Genomic DNA, 16,207 nt, shown 5'->3' with positions numbered 1-16,207 from the left:
CTCACAATATTTGGGGCTCCTACTTCCACGCCTCTTTTCTCCGGCCTTCCTCTTAACACTAGGCTTCTTGGAAGACATCTAAGACAGGTGTTACCAGAGCAGTGAATAGTGTTCACCGGAATTTCAGGGTGTTAGCCCTGGCAGGGCCTTGAGGCAGGAAAGCCATTCTCCTGCTCTGGCACTGTAGAAGCTCCAGATGAATGAAGGCTCAGAATCCAGAAGTGGGTGGGACCTGGAACCCAGAGGCAAAGCTGGAGGAGGTGCAGGTCTCAACTTTGCAGTTCTGTCAAGAGAGATGGTGCTGAGGCACTTCTTTCTACAAATGATAAGTGTCCAGGGCTTCCTGGCCAAGAAGCATACTCTCCTTTGTCTGAGGCTGGCCTTGGGTGAGGAGGAAAGGGACACTATTCCTTTTGCTGCTGGGGGACACTCTGTTCACAGTCTCACAGCTCCAACAAGGTCAAAGGTGAAGGAGACTTTACAAATTGGAATTGCAAATAAAGTGGAATCCCTTTATGGTGCTGCTATGAGAGGGTAAGCTAGCAGTTCTGGAAGAGATTTTCACTGTTTGGGGAAGTAGGGGAAGTACAGGGGACAATAAATGAGATGATGTACATAAAACACTTACCAGTCCTTAGTACATAACGAGCTCTCTGTAACTTGTAGCTATTATTATTTTGGTTTTAACATTCTCATTATTGTGATTTTTTTTTAAAGGCTGAGGAAATTTTCTTCTCTAAGCTTAAACAAATAAAACAGATGAAAGCCAAGCCTTCCAATTTTCCTTCTGGCTTCCTCCTTCGCCCCCTCACACATCACCCTGATCACTGATGTATTCAAATCCATGAAATGAAAAGCATGCTGTAAAAAATGTGTGGCAGTGTGAATGGTGACTAACCCCAACCCTCACCCCTCCACACTCAGAGCTAGACATCAGCGTGGGGTAGCATTGTTTTCCAGTAATATGCCTCAAGCACTTTTTGGCACTCACACCTCTCAGAAATTAAGGACTCTTCCCATTTAGCAATCAGGGTCTCTTGCTGCAATACCCCACCTACATTGGCTCATCAAGCCTTGCATTTTCACTTTTTTTTTTTTTTTTGCCTGCCTTCTAATTTTAGCAATCTAATGTGTTACTCCTCCTAGGTAACAGAATGCCCGAAGCCAATTAATATGCACACATCTGCAGATGGTTTTGAGAGAAATTAATGGTAAGATTTCCAGTGGCTCATGTATTCAGGTATTTTCAGTGCTCCTTAAATTCAGATTTTAGACGTAGAATTCATCCCCTTACCTAGTGGACAATCCCTAAACTTTGCACCTCTCTCCACCAACAAACACATCTAATTGCCTCACCTTGTATATCAGCAAAATAACACATTATTGTTGCCCAGCTACTTATGAAATTATATTTTTTAAAATGAGCTAGTTATTAAATTTTAAATAGAACTAGTTGTTCAAAGCATAGTTTCAATACAAAACAATTTTAGGATTAATAAAAACCAGTAATAGATACAAGGTTTGAACATAAAACTCTCCAAAGTTATAGATGCTATAGTGATGTCTCAGTTCTTAAAAAAATCATATGAAAGTAATCCCATTAGGTTATATGTTGCTGAAATAATTTAACTCTGTGGTGATGCAGTATATGCATAAATTCTGCTCTAATATTTTCTAATAATTTTGAAATACACTTACCATTTCCATTTGAATTGTTCTGCTTATAATTTTTGTTATTTTCAAAAAGCACCCTAATGAGACAAATAGATTTATGTTTTTTTCTTCATATAGAAGTTTCATATATATGGCCATCTTGTTTGATAAAAATGCCAAACATTTTTTAGTAAGGGCTAAACTAGTGATTTATTATTATAAGAGTAAAAATGTTTCCATGAATGTCAAAAACTATTACAAAACTTAGTGATTCAACAAGTTTATACATTATGCTCTGCTCGCCACAAGTATAGCTACCATCTCTCTCCATACAATGCTATTACAGTACCATTGACTATGTTCCCTATGCTGTATCTTTTATTCCCATGATTTACTCATTCCATAACTGAAAGCTTGTATCTTCCACTCCTCTTGGCTCATTTTCCCATCCTTCACCCCGGCCCCTCTGGCAACCATCAGTTTGTTCTGTTTATGGGTATATTTTGGCTTTTTGTTTATTCATTTGTTTTAGATTTTTGGATTCCACATATAAGTGAATTATATGACATTTGTCTTTCTCTGTCTGACTTATTTCACTTAGAATAATATTCTCTAGGTCCACCCCTGTTGTCACAAATGTCATCCTTTTTCATCCTTTAACCTGGATATTAGTTAATATCCCATAAACTAACATAACATTGTGTGTCAACTATACTCAAAAAAAATGTGGAAAAAAAAAACAAAAGTTTTTTCAGCTTTATTAGGGTATAATTTGACAAATAAAAATTGTATATGTTTAAGGTTAAGAAAAAAAACTATTACAAAACTATCCCCATAATCTTATTGTCACTCTTGACACATTAAGTCCTCTCTTTATGTCTGACTTGCCCCCACTTAGGTTGGTGTGAGCCATTCAAGGGGAGAGATTTATTCCTTTTTTATGGCCCTGGTACCTCATGAAAATAAGCAAGTGGTGTATATTCAATAAATGTTTAAAGAGTGAATGAATAAATACATAGCCAAAAACAAATTTCTCCTGGTGACATGTTCACTTTGAAAAAGACTCCCAAGAACCATGACTCTTGGTACTCCTCATAGATGATAAAGTCAATAGACACTGTCTTTTAAGGTCCTGTGTATATTATCTAAAATTGGAAGTTGGATGAGAAAGGCAAAACAGGTTTCTACAGATAGTTTTTATCCCCTTGAAAACATATAAATCAAGCCCATTTTAATTTTTCTGGTTCCGAAAGAAAATGCATTTTGGCTCAAAGTGCAGTCTCATTCAAAGGATAGCTTTGGGCCAGCCAACCTAATCCAGCCAGAATAATGTTCTGATTTATTTAACTTCCCTCTAAGTAGGATAGTTGAGGCAATAATGGTTAGAACTCTTCTCTTCAAAATAAATCATCCCAAAAGTGAAAAGGACCATCCCCAGGGATCTCACCACCAGCACTTCTATTATTACTGTCTTGTGTGTGAAGGAAGGAACAGTAAGAAGTTGGTTCTGCTTTCATGGATGGGAATTTGGGGATGGGGGAGGGGCAGATAAACTATAAAAGGTCTCAGCTCCAATCACAACCACCTGAGCCAAGAGTAGGAGAATGGAAGGACCAGATGATTGGTGTTATGTTTATGTTTTATCTTTCATTCATGCACCCAGTAAAAGAATTTCTGGAGAATGATCTTAGAGACAGAGAGAGTGATCGCAAAGACAGAAGTTTCAGTCTTTTATAAGCTGGTTTCAGAAGTAACATAGCATTACTTCTCCCACATTCTGTCAATCACACAGACCAGCCCTGGTGCTATCCTCAGATTATCTTCATCTGAGGGTGTCCTGTGTTTCTTGCTGAGACTCTGACAGATACAGATTTTAGGAATCTCTTCTTATTTATGGATTCATCTCACCCCCACTAAACCTAATGCTGGTTGCTATTTCATCCGCTCTGATTTCTCTGTTCCCCCATATACCATGATTTGTATTCCAGGTTTCTGCCTCATGTGCACAGAGCCCCCAGGACCCGTGCACATTTGTTGCTGTGAATCCTACCTAGTTCTCCACATCCCCACAAGCGAGACCCAGGCACCTACCATGGTTCCCCTAATGTTGAGTCCCCACTTCTACCCCGCATCAATACCATACTTGTTATCTTTTTTCGAGAACATAACCAGTTGTTAGAGTTGTTAGAATAATGACTCCACCTGCCTTGTACTTCACATATTGTAAACATAACATGGCCAGGATCTTCTGTCTGCTGGCTACGTAAACCAGGAGCGGCTAATCTGCTAGATCCCTTCTCCTTTTGGTCTGTGCCAAGCTGCCAATATGGAATATGGAATCCTTCACTCTCAATATTATTGATGTTCTCATTTTTCTCATCTTTAAAATTACTTTTTTTAATAATAAATTTATTTTTTATTGGTGTTCAATTTGCCAACATACAGAATAACACCCAGTGCTCATCCCGTCAAGTGCCCCCCTCAGTGCCCGTCATCCATTTTTTAAAAGATTTTATTTACTCATTCATGAGAGACACACAAAAAGAGGCAGAGACACAGGCAGAGGGAGAAGCAGGCTCCCTGCGGGCAGCCGGATGCGGGACTTGATCCCAGGGTCCCAGGATCATAAGCCGAACCAAAGGCAGACGCTCAACCATTGAGCCACCCAGGTGCCCCTAAAATTACTTTTAAATGACTCAGTCACCACTTATTAATAGTCTATCCCTGGGATCAACAAGCTGATTCTGTAAAGATCAACAAGCTATTCCCTAACAGCATATATTTTAGGCTTTGTGGACCACGCAGTCTCCGTCACAACTACTCAACTCTGCAGCCACAGACAATGCATAAAAGAAGAAGAATGGCTATGTTCCAATTTCTTTCTCTTTTTTACAAAAACAGGTGGTGTGCTGGATTTGGCCCACTAGCTGCAGTTTGCCAACCCCGAGTCTAATTCTTCATTTTATGCCCTTCACCTCTGTCACCAGCAATGTGTTTGTTAGAAAGAACCTGAAGAATCCTGCCTTCTGTCCTGCCTATAGGAAAATAATAAAAAACATTAAATTGGTGCAGGAAATTTTAATCCATTGTCAGTTCAGGAACTCCTTGTCAGCCTGGTTCTCACACTATCTTAAGAATTAAGAAAATTATTTTTCAGAAAATTACTTTTTCCTTTTCTGTTAAAAAGTTGGCTATGTTTTTTCCCCATGGAACTGTGGCAACAATAGCAACTATACTATTTTTAACCTAAAACTGACTTATGCAGCCCTAGAAGTTTAATGAGAAGAATATTTTAAAGGAAAATGGAAAAAAATAGTGTGAGCACAATATTCCTGTCTGTTAAAATAGGGCAGGTAAATATATTCTAATTATAACTAGCACCTTAAGAAAACTGCCACTCTAAAGATAAACTCAACCCCAATAAAGAAAGAATACATTCTCACGTAGGCTCCAATATAGGAGCAATGCCTCTACTGAGTTGAACTCACACACATTTGGCTGCTGGCTGAGCATTTTTACACATTCAGCCCAAAGTTACAAAATTCAGCCCATCTAAAAATTTTACCCCATCAAAGCAGCTTACAAATTCAATGCAATTCCTCTCTGTATTAGCTTGCTGGGGCTACAGACAAAGATATGGAGAAATTAGAACCCTTGTGCACTCCTGGTGGGAATGTAAAATGGTGCAGCCACAATGGAAAACAGTATGGCAGGTCCTCAAAAAATTAAGAATAAAATTACCATATGATCCAGCAATTCCACTTTTGGGTATATACCTGGGTATGTCATCCTGGGTGTATACCTGGGTAACATACCAGGTAAAATAGTCATTCACTCATTCTTTTATTTAGCCAATATGTGTTAAATTTTTGGTGCCAATGTAATCAGAGAATTTGAGGTGAAGCATTTCCAGATAGTGCTCTGGGGGAACTTATGCCTATATTCTGAGTGTATATTCATGTTATTTTTAATTTATAAATGTATTTGATAAAATAATAATTCCATGAAAGCTATAAGAGAAATGTCTTGAGGACTTATTAAAAGCAACCTTAAGATGTTATTGGAATAGTACAGTATAATCATGGAAAATTTATTTTAACCATCTAACTTTGATGTTGATATGAGTTGTAACATGAAGCTGTTTGAGGAAACTTTTTAAGGGTATGTCTCCTAGACATTGGATCATCCCATAGCCCTTATACTGGTAAGTGATACATTAACCCAGCAAAGTGCCTAAACCACTCTTCTGACTAGGGAGATTCAGGAAAACTACTGAACTATAACCAAACTATGTAATTATACTATGTTATCTTTTCATAAGATGTCAATGATAACTAACACTATCTTCATCACCATCAGCAGATTACCAGAACTAATTGCCCTTAGTCTACATAGCTTGGTAAGCCAAAGATTCAGTGAGGTTAGCTGTCTGTTATTTTGGCTTGCCACAGTTTCTCTTTTACCAGTAATGGTATCCATATTTCATCTAACAAACCACCATTCTTCAACCACTAATCCATGTAGTTTGTGTATATAAAATCTCTCCCACTTTCAAGCATGGGCGTAGATCCAACCTAGTTAATCAGAATCTCCCGTTGCCCTAGCCTTGTGGTGTCTCAGAGATGGAAAAAGACCCAAACCAGGAAAAGTAAATTAAAATCCAGGACTTTTGCTAACAGGAAAGAAAATGTCTCCTTTTACTGGGTTTCTAAGCATTTAAAGTGCTCTAAGCATAGGAATGCCAGGAGAGAGAGAGGCCTTTATATAATTTTGAACCCCTGAACCTTGCCGTGCCTTAAAGTATCACTTTTCAAGGACTTTTCAAGTAACTTGAACAAATGATTCATTTTTGCTTAAGTCATTTTGAATTAGGTTTTCATTCTCTGGCCCCATTGCCAATGTCTTTATAGATACATTAATTTTGAAATCTCTTTAAGAATAATAATGATGGGCAAAAGGGAACGCCAGCAAAGGATGGGAACAGTGTTTAAAGGATATCTCTGGTCACACTGTAACTGATTTCTAGCCCTGAGCATTTTAGGCAGTCTTCCACCCATGGGCATACATCTTGTATGTCCTCTTCTCTTTTTCTGAATTGCCAGATTCAAAGGCTGGCACCCTTCAAGGCTGACATCCACTATTAGACAGATGGAGCTGAAGGGGGCAAGGCAGAGGCCAGGCAGACCTTGCCAACTCATTTGGCCTCAGGCCCAGCCCTACTCAATAACCACCACTGCTGTCAATATCTAACTAAGGCTGCTCTGAGTTCTCCTTACTGTCAGCTTCTCTAGGCTTCTGAAGATGATAGTGGTGCTGGAAGCTCCTTGCTTCGCCCAGGTCTGGGGAGTACACATGCCAAGCACAGCTCTGTGTGGTCAGACAGGTGTCCATTGGCACCAAGGCAGAATGAAGCTGCCTCCCGCCCCTGAGGCTGCCGCACCACAGGATAGTCAGGGAAAGTGCCTGGAACAGCTGTCACCCCTCTGACTGCCAGGCTGATCTGACTGGCTTGATGGGTGTTCCCTCCTTCCTCACAGCTCCCAAAGTTGTTCAGTTCACAATCGTCACTGGCCCAAAGAAAAGGGAATGTTTTTACTTGTCCCTCTCCCCAAGGCTATCCTTTGCTCTGTATCCAGAAGTGATCTAAAATGTCATCTGACCATGTCACTCACTGTTTAAACCTTTTCCCTGGCATGATGCTTAAGGTCCTCGATGAGCTTGACAAAGACTTTATATATATCATCCCCAAATCTTAGCAGTCCACCCAAACCTTATCTCCTCCCATCTGTCCCCAGTGGGCCAAGTTTTCTCCCCCTGATACTTCTTATATACTATTCCTATTTGTCCTTCAGGTGTCAGCTCAGACACCTCATCCATAAAGCTTTCTTTGAATCCTCCAAGGTGGGAGGGAGAAGGTAAAGGACCCTCCTCTATGATGTTCTCCTAGTGCCCATAGTTTACCTCTAGCCTAGCACTCCTCATACTGCATTGTAATTACATTATCTTGTGACTCCCTTCATAACCTGAGAGCAAGCTGAAGATAGAGGGAGTTAGGTCTTTTACCTGGAATATCATGGGTACCTAGCTTATGTTTGTTGAATTATAAATGACATGTAACTACTTGTGCTTCCCTACAGGTGTAAAATGTGGCAGTAAATGCCTGATTCTTAAGGGTGTCTCATCTCAGGAAAAATGCTACTGGCTTCTTCTGCTCATTCATAAGAGTGCCTGATTCAAAGTGAATGTGGATTGTGCTTGCCCAGACATGGAGGAAGTAGGAGGACTCTCACCACTTTTTCTCCACTTGTTACAAGGTCTAATAGAAAAAGAACTCTTGGCTCTGGAGCATCCCATCACTACTTCCACCAAACTAAATCACTTAACTCTGTGCCCACTCCCCACACAGTGGCATATCATGGGTGTGCACAGAGCACCAGGGAACACAGCTCTGCTTTGGCACATCAGTGGTGCCAATACCCTCAAATGTCCAGTGGCTGCTGTGCCACCTCATGCCTACATTAATGAGTGTTAGCAGTATTGAGGGCAGTGAGACTTCAGTGCCACCTGCAGTGTTGGCTCAGTATATTGGTGTTGTCATAAAGATCAGCATCTGTGCCAGTAATGGTGGACATCGGGAGCAGTTGCAATGTTGAGGCTCCCTCTCCTCACATAATGGTTTTTCTTTGCCAGGAGCCAGAATTAAATAGAAAAAATGGTTGTTTCTGTATGGTAGAGATATTTTCATCTATACTTGTGATCCCATTTGATACACCATAGTAAACTGGAAGAAGCCAGAGGAATGCAAATTGTTTTCAATGAGACCATTTCCTCTAAATTGGTATAGCCTAAAATATGATTACAAATTCTATGGACTACATTGAAATAGAGTTCCAAACCTTCAGTTCAAGTCTTGGTTGTGCTCTTCATTTATTTCTCATACTGGCATTGGGTAAGGTCCTCAGCCTCAGGGTTATATCACCTATAAAACAGGCACAGTGAAGTCCTCCCCCTCCCCCCCCCACGGTTGGATTAGATGAGATCATGCATATCAGTGCTCTGCAGAAATGGAGTGTGATCAGCAGCCACTCAGCACGACGTGGTGCTTTACACATAGAAGTTGCCCAACAAATATTTATTGAATCAAAGTACAAGAGAGCTATCTCTCGCTCTGAACACAGCACTAAAATGTTGCCAGGATAAATTGATAAATCCTTACTTTCCCCATTTCCTATCCTTCTCCTCAGTTTGAGGGAAAAGAGTGACATTTTCTAGATGGTTTGTAGCTGGGTGGAAAAAAATATACAGGGCCTGAGTCTTCATTTCAATCAAAAAGATGCCCTCAAGTTTCTGAAGCACCAGTCACACTTCCTGGATATCCTTAGAGATTCCCATAGCCCCACAAAGTTCTTCACGCACCCTGAGGAAAGTGGGTGATGAAGCTGCAGGGAGGGGTTAGTTGGATTCTCTCTTGATTGCTTAGCAGCATAGGATTTTCCTAGTTGTGTAATGGAAGCAGTCAACACCATCAAGGAAAAGCCACTCACAGCTTCAAAACCCACCATGAATGAAAAAGGGCAGTCTTGGCTAATTAGTCCTCAACAGATGCCTTGCTAACAGTGCCTCAAATGAATGGTAGTCATGATTCAAGTAAAACAGGAATTGGCAAACTCAAAAAAAGTCTGTCAAGTAAACAATAAGAAGAACTGAGGAAATCTGGGTATAGATGCAGATCCAGACTCCTAAGTGGACGGCCCTTGGGTGGACCACAATGTGTGTCCTTCTAAAGAGGGTAGATAATGGTTGTCATACAGGAAAGGGGCAAAGTGTTATTGGTTCTCTGGCTGCAAGAGAAGCTGCAAATCAGGTTTTATATGGAACCTTTGATTATTTTTTTAAGTTAAATAAAACCTTTTTGGAAATGCAAACAAAGAACCCTATGGGATTTAAAAAAATTTTTTTTATTGGAGTTCAATTTGCCAACATATAGCATAACACCCAGTGCTCATCCCGCCAAGTGCCCCCCTCAGTGCCCATCACCCAGTCACTCCAACCTCCTGCCCACTTCCCCTTCCACTACCCCTTGTTTGTTTCCCAGAGTTAGGTGTCTCTCATGCTTTGTCACCCTCACTGATATTTTCATTCATTTTCTCTCCTTTCCTTTTATTCCCTTTCACTAATTTTTATATTCCCCAAATGAATGAGACCATATAATGTTTGTCCTTTTCCAATTGACTTATTTCACTCAGCATAATACCCTCCAGGTCCCTCCATGTCGAAGCAAATAGTGGGTATTTGTCGTTTCTAATGGCTGAGTAATATTCCATTGTATACATCTGCGAAGAGCGAGAGTTTGACTTCTTCTTTGCCAACTTGAATGCCTTTTATTTCTTTTTGTTGTCTGATTGCTGAGGCTAGGACTTCCAGTACTATGTTGAATAGCAGTGGTGAGAGTGGACATCCCTGTTTTGTTCCTGATCTTAGGGGAAAGGCTCCCAGTGTTTCCCCATTGAGAATGATATTTGTTGTGGGCTTTTCGCGGATGGCTTTTAAGATGCTGAGGAATGTTCCCTCTATCCCTACACTCTGAAGAGTTTTGATCAGGAATGGATGCTGTATTTTGTCAAATGCTTTCTCTGCATCTAATGAGAGGATCATATGGTTCTTGGTTTTTGTCTTGCTGATATGATGAATCACATTGATAGTTTTACGAGTGTTGAACCAGCCTTGCATCCCAGGGATAAATCCCACTTGGTCATGGTGAATAATCTTCTTAATGTATTGTTGTACCCTATTGGCTAGTATCTTGGTGAGAATTTTTGCATCCATGTTCATCAGGGATATTGATCCATAATTCTCCTTTTTGGTGGGGTCTTTGTCTGGTTTTGGAATTAAGGTGATGCTGGCCTCATAGAACGAGTTTGGAAGTACTCCATCTCTTTCTATCTTTCCGAAGAGCTTTAGTAGAATAGGTATGGTTTCTTCTTTAAACGTTTGATAGAGTTGCGCTGGGAAGCCATCTGGCCCTGGACTTTTGCGTCTTGGGAGGTTTTTGATGACTGCTTCAATTTCCTCCCTGGTTATCGGCCTGTTCAGGTTTTCCATTTCTTCCTGTTCCAGTTTTAGTAGTTTGTGGTTTTCCAGAAATGCATCCATTTCTTCTAGATTGCCTAATCTACTGGCGTATAGCTGCTCATAATAAGTTTTTAAAATCGTTTGTATTTCCTTGGTATTGGTGGTGATCTCTCCTTTCTCATTCATGATTTTATTAATTTGGGTCTTTGCTCTCTTCTTTTTAATAAGGCTGGCTAATGGTTTATCTCTTATTAATTCTTTCAAAGAACCAACTCCTGGTTTTGTTAATCTGTTCCACAGTTCCTCTGGTCTCTATTTCATTGAGTTCTGCTTGAATCTTTATTAACTCTCTTCTGCTGGCTGTAGGATCTATTTGCTGTTTTTTCTCCAGCTCCATATTCAGGGCATAAATATTCATGATTGTTAGGTCCTCTTGTTAGAGATAGATCCTTTAAGTATGATATAGTGTCCCTCTTCATCTCTTACTACAGTCTTTGGGATAAACTTTAATTTATCTGATATAAGGATGGCTAACCCTGCTTTCTTTTGAGGACCATTTGAATGGTAAATGGTTCTCCAACCTTTTATTTTCAGGCTGTAGGTGTCCTTATGTCTAAAATGAGTCTCTTGTAGACAGCAAATATATGAAGAAACCCTATGTTGATAAGAAGTGACATCTGTGAGCAGGATTCGATCCCTGATCAGCCAGTGTGCATCTTCTAACCTAGAACTTCTCTGTTACTCTTCAGAGATTTCTTACTTTAATGGGGGTCATAGGCTACACAAAAGCACATCTTAGAGCATGTAATGACTGGATTATGCTATAGTCACCAGGAAACCATGAGGTACATTAGGACCTTTTGGAAAGGAGCAGTGATATTGTAGGGTATGATTTTCTTGTGAAGCAGGGGCAGTGAGTAAGGAGGTAAAGGCTTTCCTATGCAGCTCAGAGAGCTCAGAAGGATGTATACACACACACACACACACACACACACACACACACATCAGATAAGATCTAGATGCATTACAGAGGTAAAAACACATGCAATGAATTCAACACAGAATGGAAAGAGAATCGTGACTCCCTAATAACTGCAATTCCCCTAGTGTAGCTTCTCATCTGTAAAATGGTGATGAAAATAATGCTCTCTCTTTGTAAGAAATTCAGAGGAGGTATTTTAGGCAGTTGACATAGTGTCTAGCAGATAGTATTTCTATTATAATTGTTATTGTTATTGAACATAAGCCCCATGCAGACATAGACTTTCCCTTCAATACACATTTCATTCTGCGTAACATACTCAAAGTGTTGTACCCTCACAAATGTCATCTATGGTGGGTTGGTTCCATGGGTTTTGCACATTGCTAATAAAGCAAAGGCCATTGGGATTAGCCTGAGAAGAGTAGTCTGGAAAATTCCATTGTACTTCTGCCTCCCAGACTTTCTCTCACAATTCTCTACTGGGGTGGGGGTAAGGAGCAGCCAGGCAGCTCCTCAGTAGCAGGACTTCAATAATGAAGTCCTTTCCATAGTGACAAATTCAGCAGAAAAAGAGGCTATCACCCTTTTTAAAATTGAAGTTGATGTATTTCACTTCACCACTGTCTGAACAAGATCTTTGTAAAAATGGAGAAACAAACATTTAATGACATTTTCCAAAAGAGTCTGATGTGTATCTGGGGTCTGACTGGCTCCAGCTAAGTAGATGTAAGCTGCTTGGGAGCAGTTCTGAATTTGTCAGCCTGTCCACCTGTCATTTTCAGTGTGCATTTACTCATATTTCTTGTCAGTCTTCAAGGTTGGTCTACTTGAATGACTGGTGTATACAGATGAGCTATCATAAAATGGGCAACACATATAAATATCTGCAAATAAAAAATTAAAACGACAATTCCTTACTGGCCACCAGCCAGGTGTATTCATCAAGGGGAACTAGCCTAATAGGCAACATTTGATGAGGTGCTCATTTCTTATCGCCTCACTTCAGACATTTGGATGACTGTGCTAAGAACAATAGGAGTTGTCAATGAAAAGACAGGTATTTTGGGGAGGGGGGAATAATAGATTTCATCCAACCTATCTTTTGACAAATATTGAAATTTAGCTCTCTATTCTATGGGCTACAATTTCCAATTTAACATATTAATGTAAGGCTTCTTTGGAGAATAGGTAGAAACCTACTGTTACAGATTGAATTGAGTCCTCCAAAACTTCATATATGGAAGTTCTAACTCCCAGTATCTCAGAACATGACTTCATTTGGAAATAGGGTCATTGCAGATGTAATTAGTTAAGTCATACTAGAGTAGGGTGGGACCCAATACAATATAACTAATGTCCTTATGCAAAAAGGAAATTTAGATGCAGATAAGCCCACACAGAAGACCATGTGAAGACTGGAGTTATGGTGTCACAAGCCAAGGAACTACCAGAAGCTAGGAGAGAAGTCTGAAACAGATCTTTCCCTAGAGCCCTCAGAAGGAGTATAGCCCTACTGACATCTTGTTTTCAGATGTCTAGGCTTAGAACTACGAGACAATAAATTTCTGTTGTTCTAAGCCATTCAGTTTGTGGTACTTTGTTATGACAGCCCTAGCAAATTAATACATCAGCAAACCAATTAGATTAGATTTTGGCCAATGGAATATAATAAGAAATCTGGATAAACAAAAGAAGTTACTTGAATCTACCTACAAAGTTTCTCCCATAATGCCACAATTTGTATTATTTTGTTATACATACATTTATATATAATACATTCATGTTGACAGTTATTATAAAAATATTAATAAAATACTTTCTAATAGCCTAATCAAAGTGCAGAACACGGAAGGATCACACTACAGAAAACAGAAAGTTTATTACCAGTTTCTCGGAAACACAAACTTTTAGTTGATGTTTTATTATTTTTAATTTATTACTATTACTTCTATTACCAAAATGATGACCATTAAAATAAAGGACCAAACAGTAGTTTTTACTTACTAGGGAAGCCTGGCTCATGCCATTCATTAGTAAATGTGAATGATATACAAAATCCCATGTATACCCCCTGAGGACCTTCTGCCCACTTAGCTTTTTCCCAGTAAACTTTTATAATCCATGAATCCATGTCTTAGTTGCCTGTTCAGTTTTGACAATATTCATTTAATTAATTAATTTAATTATTAAATTAGATTAATACAACGCCTAAAAATGTAGGCAAAATACATTTGTTTTATTTTTAACTAGTACATATTTTATTGTTTTTTAAATTTTAACTCCAGTATAGATAACATTCAGTGTTATATTAGTTTCAGGTGACTCACCAATTCTATACATTATCAGTGCTCATCACAGTAAGTGTACTCTTAATCCCTTCACCTATTTCACCCATCCCCCACCCTGGGCAAAATATATCTTATACATTGATGCCTTAGCATCAATCCGTGGAAAATGGGAAGAATAAGACCTATTTGAATATTTATTTGGATGAATGTTTCCTCTCTTGTTCCAGCTAAGGCTTACATAACTCTGCCTGCACCCAGACTGACCTCAGCATGTATTTATATAGGAGAGACAAGCAGAGAGCGGTTAATGAACACATACCACATTATGCACTGGTATAATAGCCATGATGGGAAAGTTTCTTAAATGTAGTCTGAAAGGAAATGTAAGGGAAAGGAACTTCAATTTTTCATTGTATAGGACCATAACTTGGTTTCATAGACATAGTCTGCTCATGGAGCTGCTATGTACATAGATAAAGGAGAGAATTTCAGTAATTCATTTCTAAACAAACATTACCCCTAAAGAAAGCAATAAAAGACAATTTGTACTTTCTATGTCTTATCATGTCAATTTTAGCTAATTTGAATTTTTATAGTGAATTTTCATTTGACTGAAATTTCAAATTTATTGGCATAAAAGTGTCAATACTATCTTAATTTATGATTTAAACTCATATTTTCTAAGAATTTTTAAGGCTTATTCCACGAGCTTCTGGAATCTAGAAAAGTCTGTTATACATCCAATTGTTATTCCTCTGTAGGAAATACATTTTGTTAGTATTAAATAAGATTAAAATCTTTTAATTATTGTCCTGAAACTCGTGTGGTTCTGTTTTTTTTAAATACTACTTGTCTCTGAGAGACTTTTCTACTTCAAACTTTGTTTCTGTTCATCTATATAAAATGTTCTTTTATCTTTATTAATTGATGTCCATTCTATTGCCTCATATAGGTATAGATTAGAACCACTATATAATATTCCCTTTCACTTAAACTTTTTCTTTTTTTTATAATAAATTCTAGAATATCTCAGCTAATACTTTCAGTTTTATACCTCATTCTAGCTAAATCCATTCTGCTAGTCCACTGATTTTTTTTTTTATTTTACTTTTTAAATTTTGCCCCTGTTACTCATTTTTAAAATCTCTAATTGGGTCCTTTTAATAATTATCTGTTCTTGTAAGTATCTTTATGAAAATATGAATTATACATGTGTAGAACTGTTTTCTCCATTGTTCTTGTTTGTTTTGTATTTTTTCTTTTGATTGAATTTAATGCCTATCATTTATGGCACTGTTTTTTTCTCAAATATTTGGTGATTCTTGTTTGTATGCTTTCCACATAATTGATCATCTTTATTAAATAATTTATGTTTATTGGTGTATAGTGCCTACTTCTAGTAATGATGTTGAAGGGGAAGGATATGCTTCAAGGTGCATTGTGTCAACAGCATTTCTTCTGGATTTCCCTAGCTACTGGGGTGATGCTGTATACCTAGCCCAGCTATCCTCATTTCCTAAATGAACCTGTAGATAAATACGTCTGCTCCCCTTGCTCAACACTTAAGTTGGTAGTAGGACAAGAACCAACAACTTACTAGGTAGCTCTGAATACTGGTCCCCAATCACCCAGGACTCTCCCAGTTCCTTTTGCCCATTGTTTCTAAGTTTGGAGTACCAAACTTAGAAAGCACATAAGTCTTCCTTCTCTTGTGTGTTTTGAGCTGTAGTTTTCTCTATCAATTCAGAGCCATATTTTCTTATTAATTACCTCTAGTCTCATTACACATTTTCCTGCTTATTAGCATTCTGTGGATTTATTATTTTTTATACATGCATTTCAATTATTCTATAGGTTTTGGTAGGGAATACATACCTATGCCTGAGCTCAGTCCAGCATCATGGTACAGATCCCTAGAAACCTATCTTTTAGTGACTCTGACTGTTCTACTCACACAGTAGAGCTGACAATTGAATACTGGAAAATGAAAATTCCAACATCTAAGGGAAATAAAACTTTCACTTTTATTTTTGTACATTGTTTTGAATTATCCCTTCACACTACAGCAATATCTACAAAGATTAAATGTCTATTACAGAAGAAAAAAGAATCTAAGTGTTTCAATATGTGTTGCTTAAATATTCAATCCTCGGAAGCATAGCAAAGTAGAATCATTGTATTTCTGTGAAATTTTTAAAAGACCAAGCCCAGT

General features: G+C 38.5%; 1 protein-coding gene across 14 annotated transcripts in view; it reads right to left on the bottom strand.

Annotated features, from left to right (window-relative positions):
* PLPPR1 (phospholipid phosphatase related 1) overlaps positions 1–16,207 on the bottom strand; it is a 540,361-nt gene that overhangs the window by 270,773 nt on the left and 253,381 nt on the right. Inside the window, exon 1 of one of the 14 annotated variants that reach the window (XM_072842142.1) lies at positions 6–158. The exons of the other annotated variants lie outside the window; for them this stretch is intronic. The gene's annotated coding sequence lies outside the window, so the exon portion shown is untranslated. Of the gene's footprint in view, positions 1–5; positions 159–16,207 lie in introns of those variants that run through there. 14 annotated transcript variants of the gene reach the window in all.

Source organism: Canis lupus, chromosome 10 (assembly GCF_048164855.1).
Source record: "Canis lupus baileyi chromosome 10, mCanLup2.hap1, whole genome shotgun sequence".
In the NCBI taxonomy this organism is placed as follows: domain Eukaryota; kingdom Metazoa; phylum Chordata; class Mammalia; order Carnivora; family Canidae; genus Canis; species Canis lupus.
Note: the sequence above shows the minus strand (reverse complement) of the source record. Positions and strands in the feature narration are given on the sequence as shown.